At 46.7% G+C, this 15,895-nt stretch overlaps 1 protein-coding gene and 1 long non-coding RNA gene across 17 annotated transcripts in view; one reads left to right on the top strand and one right to left on the bottom strand.

Annotated features, from left to right (window-relative positions):
* The window catches only part of Smyd3 (SET and MYND domain containing 3), a 556,948-nt gene that overhangs the window by 439,960 nt on the left and 101,093 nt on the right, over nt 1-15,895 (top strand). The gene's annotated exons all lie outside the window — the stretch shown is intronic.
* On the bottom strand, nt 1,487-10,476 carry LOC108352579 (uncharacterized). 13 transcript variants are annotated; one of them, XR_005492345.2, is made up of 5 exons: nt 9,927-10,470; nt 5,683-9,566; nt 5,266-5,363; nt 4,773-4,992; nt 1,487-4,436 (listed from the first exon to the last, which is right to left on the bottom strand). It is a non-coding gene; the product is annotated as an uncharacterized LOC108352579 (long non-coding RNA). The 13 variants fall into 13 exon arrangements; XR_005492349.2 differs by having other exon boundaries at nt 9,006-9,566; nt 9,927-10,468; XR_010057301.1 differs by lacking the exon at nt 5,266-5,363 and having other exon boundaries at nt 5,683-6,136; nt 9,006-9,566; nt 9,927-10,467.

The raw sequence follows: 15,895 nt of genomic DNA, 5'->3' as shown, positions 1-15,895 counted from the left end.
CATGTTAACACCATATTAATAAGGAAAGGCATTCTTGACCTTGTAACCCAGACTCCTACACCCAAAGCTGCCACAAAGCACTGGGTGACCTCTTTCCTGGGAAGTCATTAGTGTGACTTTTGTGTTTGACATAGAATATCCTGTCCCTGCACCACAGTGTTTGAAGCTACACTGTGTTTCTCTAAGCAGACCCATAGGGGTTTTCTTGCAGCTTATCTGGGTCCCAGAGTCCACCTTGCATTTGAGAAGAGTGTCACCTCACAATCCATAGTGACACAAATGCCACCTTGTAACCTTACAGTTGCTGCAAATATTTACTGGCTTTTTGGTATACTCCAAGGATATCAAAAACTCTGCCTTCTCTGTATCACACTGGACAAGAACTGTTAGACCATACTTGCACTGGCTGGTTTTGTGCGTCAACTTGACACAAGCTGGAGTTATTGCAGAGAAAGGATCCTCCCTTGAGGAAATGCCTCCATGAGATCCAGCTGTAAGGCATTTTCTCAATTAGTGATCAAGGTGGGAGGGCCCAGCCCATTGTGGGTGGTGCCGTCCCTGGGCTGGTAGTTTGGGTTTATAAAAAAGCAAGCTGAGCAAGCCAGGGGAAGCAAACCAGTAAGAAACATCCCTCCATGGCCTCTGCATCACTTCCTGCCTCTAAGTTCCTGCCCTGTGTGAGCTCCAGTCCTGACTTCCTTTGGTGATGAACAGCAATGTGGAAGCTTAAGCTGGATCAACCCTTTCCTCCCCAACTTGCTTCGTGGTCATGAATAAAAACCCTGACTAAGACAATGCCCTCACATGGAGCCCCCAGTCCACGGTGCAACAACCACTACTGATACGATGTAGAGAACGTTTTCTGTGAATGGAGGGAGCATTGTGCCAGTCCACTGTCCACAGCTGTGTATAAGAAACATAAAGTGTATCTTCTTTAGAGAACGTGAGATTAGAATAGCTGCTGAAGTTTTGGCAACACTGAATACTTTTGCAGTGTCTAAGTTCCTTATACCCCACATCTTGTATGATTTCTGCACCTTGTGTAAACTGTGATTGCTCTATTCCCGTTCAATAAATGAGGTGGCAGGGCTCTCTAGAATATGCTCTTTTCCAGTCTTTTTTTTTTATGCTGTATCTATAAATCTGTAACAGAGATACCATCCATGTATTTTTTTTTAAAAAAGCTGGAAATGTAGTTTATGTTTAGTAAAATTCCTTTTTTATTTTTTTTAACTATACAGTTCTTTCAGTTCTGACAAATGCACGAGATTGGTGTCACTACTCTTTAGGGGTACAGCTCTACTAAATGCCCCTCAAAACTCCTCATTGGGCTTTATTGATGATATTTATGCTTGATTTCCAGCTGGGTACCATACACATTTTATGCATGCATGTGCTGTATAATCCAGTTAAGCATATTTATCTCCTCAAACAGTGTTCCAGTTTGCCTTCTATTGCTGCAATAAAACACTAACTAAAAACAATATGTGAGAAGAAAGATTTTATTTCATTTTAAAACTCCCAGGCCATACTCCATCACTGAGGGAAGCTAGGACAGGAACCCAAGGCAGGAACTGAGACAGGATCTGAAGCAGCGCCATCAGGGAGTGCCACACATAAGCTTGATCCTGATGGATTGCTTAGCGCTTTTCTTCGATAGCCCAGGCCTACCTGCCCAGGGATGGTACCACCCAGAGAAGACTGGACCCTCTTTCTTCAGTCATCAGTTAGGAAAATGCCCCCCAGACACATAACCACAGCCCATTTTTCAGAAGGCAAAATTCAGTTGCGATGTCCTCTTTCCATGTATGTCTAGATTTCTGTTGAGTTAACAAAAAATATCTATGACAGTTATTAATATTTTATGGCAAAACATTTAAAATCCTTTCTTCCTTATTTTTGAGGTCTTATTTTGAGTAACCAGTCCCTGTCTGTAGTCACCCTACCAGATCTTCCAATCCGGACTTAACTAGAACCTGATACCCATTTGTCAGCCTCTCCTCAGGGCGCCCTTCCCTGTTGTCCCTGGTCGCCATCGTTCCACTCCTAGCTTGGGTTTTCAGTAGTAGGAATTGAACTTGGGCCTCACCAACACTGGCTGAGGCAAGTGCTCTACCACTGAGCTGTATCCCCAGCTCTCTAATTTCAACTTGCATGAGATCAACATTTTTAGATTCTTCGTGTGAATGAGGTCACGTGGTGAGGCCATTGACTGGCTCATCTTTCTTGCTTCGTCGATTGCCGGTTAAGCCCATGTTCACACCAATGACGGGAGCTCATTCTTTTCTTCATGGCCACCTAGTATTCCATTGCATATGTGCAAATACACAAACATCTGTAAACGTGTGTGCATGTATAGCGATAGTCTTTATGTGGTAGGCACAGGCCGATCTCATTCTCAGCTGTTGAGAATAGTGCACAGTGAACACAGGATAGAATTGCACCACTGAGGTGTCCTGATCTCACTTCCTGGGAGGTGGAGTAGAATCCACAGATCATCAAGTAATTCTACCTTAGTTTTGAGAAACCCACCCCCACCCCAATGCTTTCCATAATGGGGATCCTGACTTAGGTTTCCACCCAGACTGCAAGGGATGAATGTAAATTTTCATTTCCTGCAGGTAAATATTTAGGATTGGGATTGCTAGTAATCTGGCAAACATCTGTTGAGCTTGATCTTGCTGGGTTGTTTCGCTGAGCGACAGACACATTTGAACTCCCACCAACCGTGACTTAGAACTCCAGTTGTGACTCCTCTCGTCAGCCCTTGTCTTCATTCTCAGTGGCGTGATGTTATGCGTTGTCATCTGACTTTGTGCTTAACTTGTATTCATTAATAACTAATGATTGTTATTTCAAATATATCATCTACCCATAAGTGTGTTTCACAAGCTTATCTCATTTGAAGACACATTTGTTCAAATCGTTTGCCTGTTTGGAAAAGGTCAGATGTTTTCTTGCAGAGCCATGAGAGTCTTTCGTTCTGTGTAGCAAATACACGATCTGTAATTTGTCTCTCTCCACCTGGGCCTTGTCCTGCCACCTCGCTGACAGCCTTTAAGGGGTAGAAGCTTGGGTTTGGGTGCAGCCTGTCCTATCAGCATTCTCCTTGTGAAGATGAGGCCTTGATAGTCTGCGTAAGACATCTTTGCCCAATCCAAGAGAACAAAGATTTTTTTTAAACCTATGTTTTCTATTGAAATTTTATATTTTGGGGCTTTATACTCATGTCATTATGTGGTGCAAGGTTTCATTTTTTTCGCATATGGATATCTTGCCGTTCTGGTAGTGTTTATTGAATCAACATATGACTCATTGTGACTCATTTTTAAATTCTATTCGTTGCATGTGTATGGCGTGTGTGTGTGTGTGTGTGTCGGTGTCGGGAGAGGGGGTTGTATGTATTCCATAGTGTGCATGTGGAGATCAGAAGTCTTTTAGGAGCTGGCTGGCCCCTTCCACCACAGCATGGGTGCCAGATTTCAGGCCCTCAGACTTGCTCAGCAAATGCTTTTACCTGATGAGTCACCTCAGCAGACCCCCCCAATTTATCTTTTTGAAGCCCCAGGATAACACAGGAATAGTGCAGAAGTGGGAGGCACAGTGGGTAACTGGCAGTGAGATCATCATAGTGAGCGCTGTGGCTCCGGATGCTGCTGCATGGCGGTCACTTGGCACGGTACGCTTCCTTCACCCAGTCCCCTTTCTCTCCTGTAATAGGAGACTTACCGATACTCGGCCAAGCAGTTAGATAATGTGTGTGTAGCCTGCGAGATGGAAGACGCTTGGCAGTGGGGCTGGCATCATTCTAAAACGATCTATTTGAAAGTTCCAAGAACTACAGCATCCCCTGTTCCTGGTATCTGACGATGAGGATCTGAATTTCTCTCCTAGGCTTCTGGGCAGCTTTCAAAGCCCTCCCGCTTCAGTCATTAGCAATCTCCCCTTCCCTTCCATTTACCATCTGCGTGACTCCAGTGGTCTCTGTGTTAGGGTACTCGATACTCTCCGTCCCCAGTGTCCTTCTCATGTTCCCATCCCGCCCAGCTCATACCTCTGAGAAGCAAGCTGGATCTGGCTGCCCTGGGCTTTGATGACACATCGCTCTCTTTCACCACACCAACTCTGCCCTGGTCCCCCTACAGTTCCCAGCATAGCCCCCTCGAGGGTGGGGGAGTGGGGGATCCAGATGTATGTGGCTCTGAAAGGAACAGGCAGGTACCATCTATACTTTGACTTTTCTCAACTTCTCCTCCATCTGAGACCCATGCTTCTTTCAGGGTTTTCTCTGTGAGGATCACTTTTCTTAGCCAGCTGTGGTGAGAGCGCCCTGTGATCACACCATTGGGGAGGTGGAAGCAGGAGGAGCTCAAGTTCAAGGCCAACCCCACTGCATGCTGAGCTCAGGGCTAGCCTGGTCCATGGGAGATCCTGTCCTGAAATACAAAAGGAGGGAGAAAACTGTTTTCCTTGCTGGATGAGGCCACACTTGGAACCTTTTCCTCAGAACAAGACAGAAGTAGTGAGGCATTATGGGACTAGCCTCCCTGCTGTTTATTCCTCATTCGCTATAGTTCAAGAAGGAGACACCACATTCTGTTGGTCCTAAGCCTGAAACAGACTATGAGACTGTATATCTATCTTCCTCCTCCCCCTCCTCCTCCTCCTTTTGAAATGTTTGTGTCTGTGTACCTGTGAGTGTTGGGATGCACACAGTGTGTGCCATGGACATGTGTGGAGATCAGAGGGTTGCCTTGAATGTCAGCCCTTACCTTCTACCTCATATGAGGCAAGATCTCTCATTCTCTGCCAAGTCAGCTGGTCCTTGAGCTTCTGGGAGCCCTCCTGTGTCTGTCTGGGTCCTGGCGACGTGAGCGCTGGGATTACAAACACTATTTGGTTTGTTTTCCCTTTGGTTCTGGGCATCACGACGACTCAGGTCCTCTGACTTCCACGCCAAGCACTTTGCCCGTGGCACCGTCTCCGCAGCTCCTGAAAACAAGTATTTTCAGTGATCACGACAGCTAGAACATCACCCCGGTAGTCAGAGCGCAGCAGCTCACTGCACAGTAGCCACAATGCAGAGGGCTCCAATGCAGGCAGCGAGAGGAACGCCTCAGATTTCAGAGGTGGGAAGATGTGTTCTAATGCCCTTCATCGTCTTACTCTTTGCAGAATGGAATGGTTCAAAATTACTTTTATTTTGTTTAGCGTGTTTCCTCCCTTACCTATGCACTGAGCTCAACAACAAACTTGAACTCTGACCTTTCCAGGCTGCCATAGTCGCCAATGCCTGAAGTCTGTATAGAGTGCTCAGTGCAGAGGACTCTGTACCTCCACCAGCACAGCCATCCACTAGGTCTCTGTTGGAATATGGGCCAAGACAAGAGAGTAAGTTTTCTAGCTGCTTGGGGCTCGGTGTTTGCCTAGACATAAGCAGTTCCTGTGGAGATGCTCCTTTTTCTGAGGGATGGAGCTGGGAAAGCTGGTCCACTTGAAAGGACAACACAAACACCGTTTATCTCCATTTCAGAAGCCAATGCCTGTGACCTCCACAGCACCCACCAATGAAATTTTAGATCACCCAACCCACTCCCTAAATACAGAAGAACGAACGTAATAGCCAATCAAAGTTAGACTAATATCACCGCTTTGGCCCCTACCAATCACATTAGAGCTTACCTAATCCTTCTGGAGAGTCCCCCTGGTCCCCTATGAGAAGGCCTGCTTGCCTTTGTCTGGGTCCGCCATTTCCAAGAGTGGTCGACCCCCCCCGCCCCGTGCTGGCTGTTTCTGCAGATTAAACCGCTCTTTGTCTTTGCATGATATCTGAGTTTGGGGTCTTCCTTCAGTGATGCTCGGACCCTTACACATTCACCGGTCCCCAGGAGGCTCCGTAGTGCCACTGTGTAATTCGGGCAAGGGCTTAGCAGGTGTGCGTAAATGGCTCAGAAGCTCCACCTACACGGCAAACAGCATCTACAGTCCATCCTCCATTTTCCGTCCAAATCTTCTGACATGGCGGCCAGAGAGGCTTTTTGCTGCACACAAAGGATCCCAGACTCAGAGAATTTACTTAGATTCATAAGCAGAGAACGGAGGGTAAGTTGTATCCGGGTCAGTTTGGTGGGAATAGCTGCAAGAGATAGGAGGGGTCCGGTTCAGAGCCTCCACAGTAGAGAGGGAAGAAATGACTGGTACCGTGTAACTGAGCGAGCAGACAGTTGGTTTCAGCTGGTGCAGTCATCATGCTTCGCCTCAGAACTCCCAATCCAGCATGGGGCTGCACTTGGGGACAGGTCGAGGAAGAAATCGGTCTACAGTGACCCTCACAGCACCGTTTCGAGAAAGGCTGTGGAGACCCCTCCTTGCATACCCATGATGGCAGTTGTCCGTAAACACAGAACGCCGCGTGATCGGGTCTGATCACCAGCCAGGAATTTGGCAGATGGTATGTTTCAAATACTCACCTGCTTCCAAGGCCGCCTCTGGGCGCTTCTGTACAGGTTGGGACACTCGCCCATTACACTGAGGCGTGGCTGTCAGGGCCTGTGTCCGTGCAGCTGTGCCCCCTTCAGTGAGGAGGCTACGTGGCCTCCATGGCTGGTGCCAGCCTGTTTTCTGTTTTCTTTGCACCTTCATTGCCAGTCTGCGTGGGAGATCCCAGGGACCATAATAATTAATATAAAGCTTTCTCTGACTCTTGTTTAAGATGTAAATTAGGGATCTGGAATTACTGCAGCCTATCTATATTGTTAGAACCGGAAAAGCTGAAGCTAAAGGCCCTTAAACAGTTGTCCCCAAACTTGTCATTAGCTAGCTCTAGGCAATAAATACCCTCGTCCTTAACTTGTAGGCATCTTGTTCTTCTCAGAATTTAATCTAGTCATTTTCTCAATACCTTCTTAATGCTAATTTCTTAATTTATTGTGCCCTTTAATCTGGAAATAGCAGCCAATTAATAAATTATGCGTCCTACCACTGAAGCAAAAGCACACTAATTATTTCTAAACGATTAGGCTGCATTCGGCACAGTAGAGGGCCCCAGTGTGTAACAACCTCTACAGAAGATGAGAATTGCCCAAATTTCACATCCTAACACTGACTATCTGATTTTCAAGGCAGCTTCATTTAGGAAGGTCAATTAAAATCATTGTGCAACTGGTAAGAACTAACTTCCCTAGTAGCTTGTCATTGTGTCAGAGCTCCACAAAAGATCCAGGACAGCGTTCTCCATGAGCTTCATCCTGTAGCCATGCACAGTGATTCTCTCACTTAGAAAAGGGTCAGAGAAAGCTGCCGTGGTGAGAGAAGCAGTGGGGAAAGTAAAAGTGAGGAGAGATTAAGGAACTGGGACTGTGTGGGCTTGCCAGGGGTCCTACCCAGGGGCCGTATCAGCTTCCTGGCTTCCTTATTTCTGTGGAAATAGACAGAGACTGCACATCAAATTTTCAACTTTGTTTTTAAGATAGGCTGCTGTTTCTTCTGTGGACATCTTCTAAGGAAAGCCTTTCCCAACCATTTGGCCTCTGAATTCCCCCAAAGTTTCCCTGTTCCAAGTTTCACAATCTGTTGGTCTTGTTGGATAACTCCTTGGAGAAATGGGATGTTTTGGAGAGGATAAAAGATCAGTATACTAAAAAAAAATTATTGCATAAGATTATTTTTTTCTTGCTTAGATCATTTTACTTTATTTGTGGCTTCTGTGACAAGACAGTCAACTTTAGGTGCATCCTACTACGTTCTTAAAGACCTACAAGGAGAACCTTTCACCCAAAGCCTCCTTAAAAGCAAGCCACAGTTAGCAGGGAGGGTCAATGCTGCAGGGCCATGCCCACATTCCTACAGAGTCAGTCCCACATACCTGCATTAGTCTGTTCTCTGCTGCTGTGATAAACAGTGGTGAACAGCAGCTAAGGAAGAAAAGGGTGTATCTCATCTCTGTCACTGAGGAAAGTCGGGGCAGCAACTAGCTGGAGTCAGGCACCTGGAGGCAGGCACCTGGAGGCAGGCACCTGGAGGGAGGCACCTGGAGGCAGGCACCTGGAGGCAGGCACCTGGAGCAGAGAATGCTGCTCCCATGCTTGCCCTCAGCACACTCATCTTCCCAGCTTCCATTGAACAACAGCCGATTGAGTTTTGAGCACTCAAAGGCATTAGACCAAAGTTCCAAATAATTCCATTATCCTTCCCAAAGCAGCATAGTCAGATCAGTCACAGCCAGCCAGAGCCCATTTTCTGGTCCCAAACTGTGTTAGTCAGGGTTCTGCAGAGTAACAGAACCAGTGGGATGGGGGTGCGGGACATGCGTGCGAATAGGAGAAAGTGGCACACTGACAGGGTGCCTGGGGTTTCAGACTGCTTTTGGATGGGTTCACACCTTCAGCAGGACACTTCCGTCCAATTAGAGCGATGCTTCATCTTGGAGCCAGGACCAACTCTAGATGTTATCTCTCTCATGTATCTCCCCACCACCACAGCCACCAAGGAAATCTGTACTCGGACAGCGTAGCTAGCCGTAATGCTAGTGGTTTGATAATGATGTCACAAGCCATTTTCCTCCCAGCCCCAAGCTCCTACTATAATGATTCAGACTCAAAATGCATGTACAAATACCTCAGCCACATAGCTAGGCTCGTTTCCTGACTAGCTAATAATTTAAAATAACCCATTTATATTAATCTACATTTTGCCATGTGGCTGGTCACCTCTACTCAGGTACCGTGCGTCTCCTCCTCACAGCTTCCTAAGGACCCTTCTCCTGCATCACTATCCCAGAATCCTTTCTGCCTACCAGATGTCCCACCTTTTATTCTAACCTTTCCTATAGGCCACAGTTTTTGTTTTTGTTTTTGTTTTTGTTTTGATTGACAGGTAATGCGTCGATACAATACACAATGTATTCTCTCTACCATTCTGCCTTTTAGTCCCCTTAAAGGCTCTTTTCCTTATGGTAATAAACTGTGCAATAATAAGAAGCATGAAAACCATCAGGTAAGACTTACTTTCACAGTGTCCAGTTCTCATATCTTTGGCAACTTCCTAACTTGCATCACCATCCCAGAAACATCTTCTTAGACTTAAAACATTTTCTTAAGTCCTAAGCAACTGAAGCTTACTCGTGAGGCTGTAACTCTCTAGTCTCCAACGCCATCAGAGACCTGAGAAGGAATAAACATTACTCCAGTGTGCAGGAAGTAGGGCAAGTGGCTTCCACAACTACAGAAATGGCAGAGAACAGTTGCCTGGACAGTCCCCCAAAACTGTCCTTATAACTTGGCGGACCCTTTGTGAAGTGGGGATTAGGAAAGGCTGCTTAACTTGTCTTGGCAACGCTCTGCAGTCGACTTCCCCAAATCTCTTTCTCCTTTCGGGACAACATTTTGTCTGCAGTTGAAGCAGGGGCAGTTTTCTGCCCAGTGGCAGCTTGCCACACGTGAGGCAAATTCCATGCGGAAGGTCTTCAGGTCTCATCAACTAGGTACCAAGAGTGCTTCAGCAAAGGGCAGAAGGGCTCTTAATAAGAATGGCGAAGCTCAGGAGTTACTTATAATCACGTTGTAGACCTTGAAGATCGAGCAGACAGGTTAAGCAGGGAAAGTCACTAAAGTGTCTATTTAGGGCAATTACCGGTTATCTGTTTCAATTTCTATACCACTCTCGACCCCGCCACATTAAGGATTGGAGGAGCACCACCCACCTTCTCTAGAAAGTGCGATGGACCCTGTAACAGCCTGCCTGTGGAAGTCCCCATATTGACTAAGCTATTCATGCTGCTGTGAGCTCATCCCAATAATTTTCACCCAGGAAAATTACTACTGCCGCCATCCAGCCTTTCAATTAAGTACGCTGCGCTGCAAGATGTATCGTTTAGATTTTTATTAATTTAAGCATTGTATGCCAACAGAAGGCAGATCATTATTTACCGATGCAATGCAGTATCTCCCCAAAATAGATACAGGTCATGAAAAAGTAGTCAATCCCCTCGTCCTTCTGCAGAGCAGATGTGTGCCCGATTGGAAGCTGGAACCCAGGGGTGCTGTCAGGTATTTCTCTCTTTATTTTTCAGTCATTAGACGGTTGACTCAGAGACCTCATGGAAGGTTTCTTAAATTCCATTCTTTTTTCATCTCAACACGCACTCCCTAAATCTACGGACTCACCGGCTGTCATTAAAAATAGGCGCAGAGCCATTCCTCCAAATTATCCATCGAGCTTTGGTCAAATCAAGCAATAGATAGATAGACTGACTGGCTGTCCGGGTAGAAGGAAGGGTTGATGGCTGGAGTGAGGCTGTGCAGACCATTGTTGAGAACCTGGAGAGGACTTGGCGGCAGCTGCGGTGAGGGCGGCAGGCTTGATTAATGTGCGTACTGGAGACCAGCCCTTCCTGTGCAGATGCCAAGAGGAAGCTAAATGAAGCAGCCCCAAATGATGACAGGCCTTCTTTGGTTCCTGGTGTCCTCTGCCTGTTCCAGTGAAAGCTGTGATTTCTTGAGCGTTTTCACCAGCAGCACCCCCTCTTGCTTAGACCCTATAAAGGGCCTTTCTAAAGGCCTGCTTCAGCTGAGCCCTCCTAAGCTTGTAATTTGCATGGAAACCTCAAGCTATCTTCTTGTAAGGGCTTCTTCAGCAGCTCTCACTCACTAGCAAGAAGCCCGGCCTCAGAAGGATAGCGGGCCCCTATGCCGTCTATCTCCTGTGTACTGTCAGGCTTAGACCAGGCTTGTGGCTGTAACTTGCTAGGCTCTTGCCTGCCCCCGGGGCCTTCATACTTGGCTCCCATGGCCTGAAACAGGCCCTTCCCAAAGCTTTGTACCTGCCTGGCTCTTTCCTGTGCCCCACCCTCAGCTTTAGCCTCACCACGCTGTGAAAATTGCTTGCCTCTGGACCGTTCTTTTAGATTACAAATTATTCATCTAACACAAGTCTTATGGATCCTTTGTATTTAATGCCTGCCTGATTCCGTGTTGACAACATCAGAATAATCTCATCAGCCCAGTTCTCTGGTGTGCCCTCGAAGTCCAGCATGGTATTTAATTAACTTGGACTCCACACAAGAACGAAGGCATCAGTATCATTACTAGAATGCTCTATGTTCCAAGCATCTCTATTACTGGATGCTTTATGGTGACTTTTGTGCGTAGCACAATTTCACGATATTTTAATGGTAAGCAATTAGGAAGGGTTATTCTGATCCTTCACCCTTCCGTGTAACACTTGAACGTGGCCTGTCCCACTTTCTAATTATCAAGACTCACACCCTAACGTAGAAGACACCTGCTGGAAAGGCAGAACCTTTTTTCCAATCCCATTTTGATAGAGTCCTTCTTCCAAGTGGTCTATGCCCTGGTATCATTCTCCTCAGAAGGTGTACGTTACCTTGGGAAACCAAGCAGTAGTAACAGACACAGGTCAGTGGAATGCACAGACGCATGAGTTCTCTAAACTGTAGAAGATCATAAATATGACTTGATGAAGAGTTGTATAGTTTTGTTGATTTCTCTGCTTGTTTTTTGGTGATTTGAGGGTAGGGTCTCATTAGCCAAGGTAAATCTCAAACTTGCTGTGTTGTTGAGACTGACCTTGAACTTTTCCTGGTCCTTCTGCCTCTACCTCCCAAGTGCTGAGATTATAGGTGTGTGCTGCCATACCCTGCTGAGATCTGTACAGTTTTACAGTTGACAAAGGAGATAGATTTCATAGATGCTCGTGCACGTAGAAAGGGAGGGGACTGTGGAGGCCCACCCTCTGATGTCAGGTTGCTCCCCCACAGCATCCAGGTTGAGCAAGCACCAGGCTCCCACAGAACCTTTAGTGGAGGTCTCAACACTTTGCCTTTGAGCGGATCATTCTCCTGTTAGGTTTCTCTGGTGGTAAGAGGTCATTACTCTCATGAACAAACTGAAGGCTGCCTCGTCTGACTTCTATTAGGGTCCTTGTCTGTCCCATAAGGCTGAAAATTAAGCATAAATAGGCCTTATCCCTCCTACCAGTCCTCAAGTCGGCAGAATCTGGAAGCACTGTGCTATAGCAAAGTGCCCATAGGCTTAGCAATGTACCCATAGGCTTAGCAAAGTGCACATAGGCTTAGCAATGTGTCCATAGGCTTAAAACATGCCCATAGGTTTAGCAATGTGCACATAGGCTTAGCAACGTCCTCCTAGTCTTAGCAAAGTGCCCATAGGCTTAGAAGCATGCCCATAGGCTTAGCAATGTGCACATAGGCTTAGTAATGTGCCCATAGGCTTAGCAAAGTGCATTTAGGCTTAGCAACATGCCCATAGGCTAAGCACAATGCACATAGGCTTTGGAATCACATAGCTGGGACTTAAATCCATCTCCACCTCTTTGCAGCTACTCGAGCTTAAGTTACTTCCCATCTCAACCACATGCTTGTCAAGTGGAAATCAGGGAGTAGACTGACTTTTAACTTCACTCAGATGACTAAGAGAGATAAAACATTTATAATAATCACCACACTAAATTTCATAAAGTGTTGTCAATTACTAGTATCGTTTCATGTGCCAGCTCTTTGAAACTTCGGCTCTTCTGTAGAATATGGAAACTGGTTCCAACCAAGGATCGACCCAATGTTGACATTAGTCAGTCCTGAAATACGAGAGACTGTTCAATCAAGCAGAAATGTGCTCATGTACTAGCATTGTCTTACAGCACACCATGAAGAACTCGGCAACACCTTGTTGAATCAGATATTTGTGCCTCAGGATTATTTCTTCAAGACATTTGACACACTGGGTTCAGACTGGCTGGCCTTGCTGGTAGTGTTTTCTAGGAAACAACACTTTATTTATTCAAGTCTTGGTTAAGTATCAGTCAGTGGCAGACAAGAAGGTGTATGTCTCAAAGCTTCCGTTTGGCAGACTGCACTTGGCGAACACTCTGGGCTGCTGCTGTTATTTCCTCTCAGTTCTTTGAGAGGAATTGTGGTAATTTCATGACTGTATTCACGCAGTCCCTTCGATATCCCAGACTATGGTTCATTTAGAATTAATGCTGTGAACTTATTAAAAATAAGGTAATCTAGTGTTTGTTCTTTTGCTTTTGTTTGTTTTTCTGTTTGGAGAACAATTTCCTTTATGGGAAAAAAATACAACCTAAGTCAAATAGCTTTCCTTGGTGTTGGTGTTTTCCACGCGCTCTAGGTTGTCTATTTGATCTTCTTTCCTTTTGAAAGTATTTTTTATTTATTCTTTAGCAACCCCATACCAGCATATAGTATACTTGAGTATATCAACCCAAGTCTCCCCTCTCACTTCCTCCACTCCACCCCCAGCATATTCCCTCTCACCTTCATAATCTCTCCCCCTCCTCTTCCTCCTTTCTTCAAAAACAACGTATTGAGTTCCATTAGAACTACCTGCATACGCATTGGCATGGGGCCATCCCCAAAACAGACAACCACCCAGAGGCCCAGAAAACAAAATGGCCATCTTTCCCCCAGCAGGTATCAGTTACCAGTAGCTCCTCAGCAAGAGGCGGGGCCTCGTGAACTCTTCCCCATTCTGTTTGGAACGTTGACCGACTCTTTGGAAGGTTGACCGGCTCGATCATCTTCTGTGGGCCTTATATAGGGAAAGGTAAGTGCTGAGTTCATGAGCCTAACAGCCACACTGTGTCCAGAAGACAGCACTTCATAGCACTCCTTCCATTCTCTGGCTCTGACATTCTTCCCACCTCACCTTCCACAATATTCTCTGAATCTTGGGTAGGGGCTAATATAGATGCCCCAGTTAGAACTGAGCACCCAATGGTCGCTAATTCTCAGAACTTCTGTCTGGACTGCTGGCCAACCCAAAAAGAAGTTTCTTTGACCAAGATGAGAGCAGCACCCATCTATGGGTGTAAACATAAATATTTAGGCTGGAGTTTGATAGCATGTCCATGTAGCAAATAACAGTTGTAGGTCCTTTCCTGGGGCCCATGACTTTATACTCATGGTAGACTTTTAACTCAGGTTTGCAGTATAATTTGTAAATCCCCTCCTGTGGAACAGGTCTCAGATTCAGTTAGAAAGTGGTTGGTGACAACGTCCCCCCCACCCATAAGTCACGCCACTATTGCACCCCTGGACGCATCTTGCCTGGAAGTTGTTACTGTGGTATACAGGGTCCACCATTGGGAAAGTTCACTGAATACCTTTCTCTCCCAGAGGCCTGTATAGCACCTTCTAGTGCTAGGAAAGCTAGCTTGTACAAAGGAAGTTTCCAATACAGTCCCAGTTTGACTTCTCTATGTCCTGCAGCCAAAATGTGTTGTGTCCTCAGCAGTAGGACCTTGCTGTCTCGTTATGGTGGACAACCAAGAGCAATGGCAGCACTCAGTGTTGTCAGAGGTGCTCCTGGGCCTCACTAACCAATAACTCATAGGGAAATGCCCCGTGTCTGGTACTGAAAATTTCATTTAATGACCTGTGTTATCTGGGGGAAGATTGTCCATCTAAGTAGGGTACCTCAGTTTAAGCTTCTTCTAAAATCTTATTTTTAATAGCTTATCAAGTAAATCTTTAACTCCCAGTACTTCTCCCTTATTCTAAAAAGCAGTGTTTCCCCACAGTCTCTCTCAGCATTGCTTTAGAACTGTTTGTCTTAGCGACATCAGGGTCTTAATGTCAGCCACCATGTCTCCTCTGGAACTGCATGGCTCACTCACAGGAGCGCTTCCTGTGAGCCCGTGGCTCTGGCTGGGTCCTTCCCGGAGCCCCGTGAACTGGGACCTCTAGTCCTGCTCCTACTGGGAAGCATCTTGGGGCTGGTTTCCATCGGCAGTCTGAGGTTTTTCTGTCCATGGTGAAGCAGTGTGTTTGCACAGGCTACCGATGAGCAGAGCCAGCATGCTCTCAAAGTGACTATTGGACAGCTTTATAAACTTAGAATATCCTCATTTGAAACTCTGCGGCGTCTTCCTTACAATACAAGACTCAGATGTGGTGTGGTAGCACCATCGGTCTTCCAAGGTTAGCTGGTCAGCCAGCAGGCGGTCCCAGACTGGTTTTATAAGGCAGATCATAGCTGGAGAAAAGGAAGGTCATTTGCTTCTGTTTGGCATCTCTCCATGTTTGGAGTCCTCTCTTCTGCCCAGCCTCAAGTTCCCTTTTGCTCATACCCTGAGGCCTGCCCCTCTGCAGCCTCCTGCCTTCCCTTTCTCTGCCAGCCGAGGATGACATAGGCAGTCTGTTCCCACTGCTCTGACACCTGCAGTGCCAGGACTACGGATGAAAAGCCCTGGGTGCTGCCCTTGGACACCGTGTCTACTCCAGCCCTTCCTTCTGCCAGGCTCCTGCCTTGCCAAGCTGGCCTGGATGTCCTCACTTGGCCCCCTCCTCCACCATAGCCTCCCAAGTCTGCTCTCTGGTTCCACTTTCTAAGCCCTTGTTCCCCTGATGTCAGTAGATCAGTCATAAGGTCCCTCCGACATAAGAACCTTCCTTGTCCCACCCCAGCCACTTCTAGGTGCAGCTGGCTCTGCTCCCATCTTCTCTCTCCTCCTTCTGTTGCAGTGAGGTTACCTTACTGAAGCTAAGTCCTCAGCTCTGGCCTGGAGCTCCCACTTCCCTTCAGTCTGGGTAGCCCCGGTTCTCCCTCACTTCCCGACATCGGCAACTGAAACCGTCCTGTGCTGGTATCATCACGGAGCCTCTGATTCCCAGGCAGTGGCCTCCCAGCGTCTCCCTACTGACTCCTCTGTTGTATTCTGCACCACCAGCCTAACCCTCCTCTTAGGAACCTCCTTATGTTCCAGCCTCCTCCACTGCTCCCCACTGTCCCTTTAATATTGAGATTCTCAACTGACCGGTCTCCGCTGCTCTGGTACCTTCAGATTCTGCACATCTAATCTGGCTTGCCTTCCGGGTCCACATTCACGTTGCCCACCC

This window comes from Rattus norvegicus, chromosome 13 (genome assembly GCF_036323735.1).
Source record: "Rattus norvegicus strain BN/NHsdMcwi chromosome 13, GRCr8, whole genome shotgun sequence".
Taxonomy (NCBI): domain Eukaryota; kingdom Metazoa; phylum Chordata; class Mammalia; order Rodentia; family Muridae; genus Rattus; species Rattus norvegicus.
Note: the sequence above shows the minus strand (reverse complement) of the source record. Positions and strands in the feature narration are given on the sequence as shown.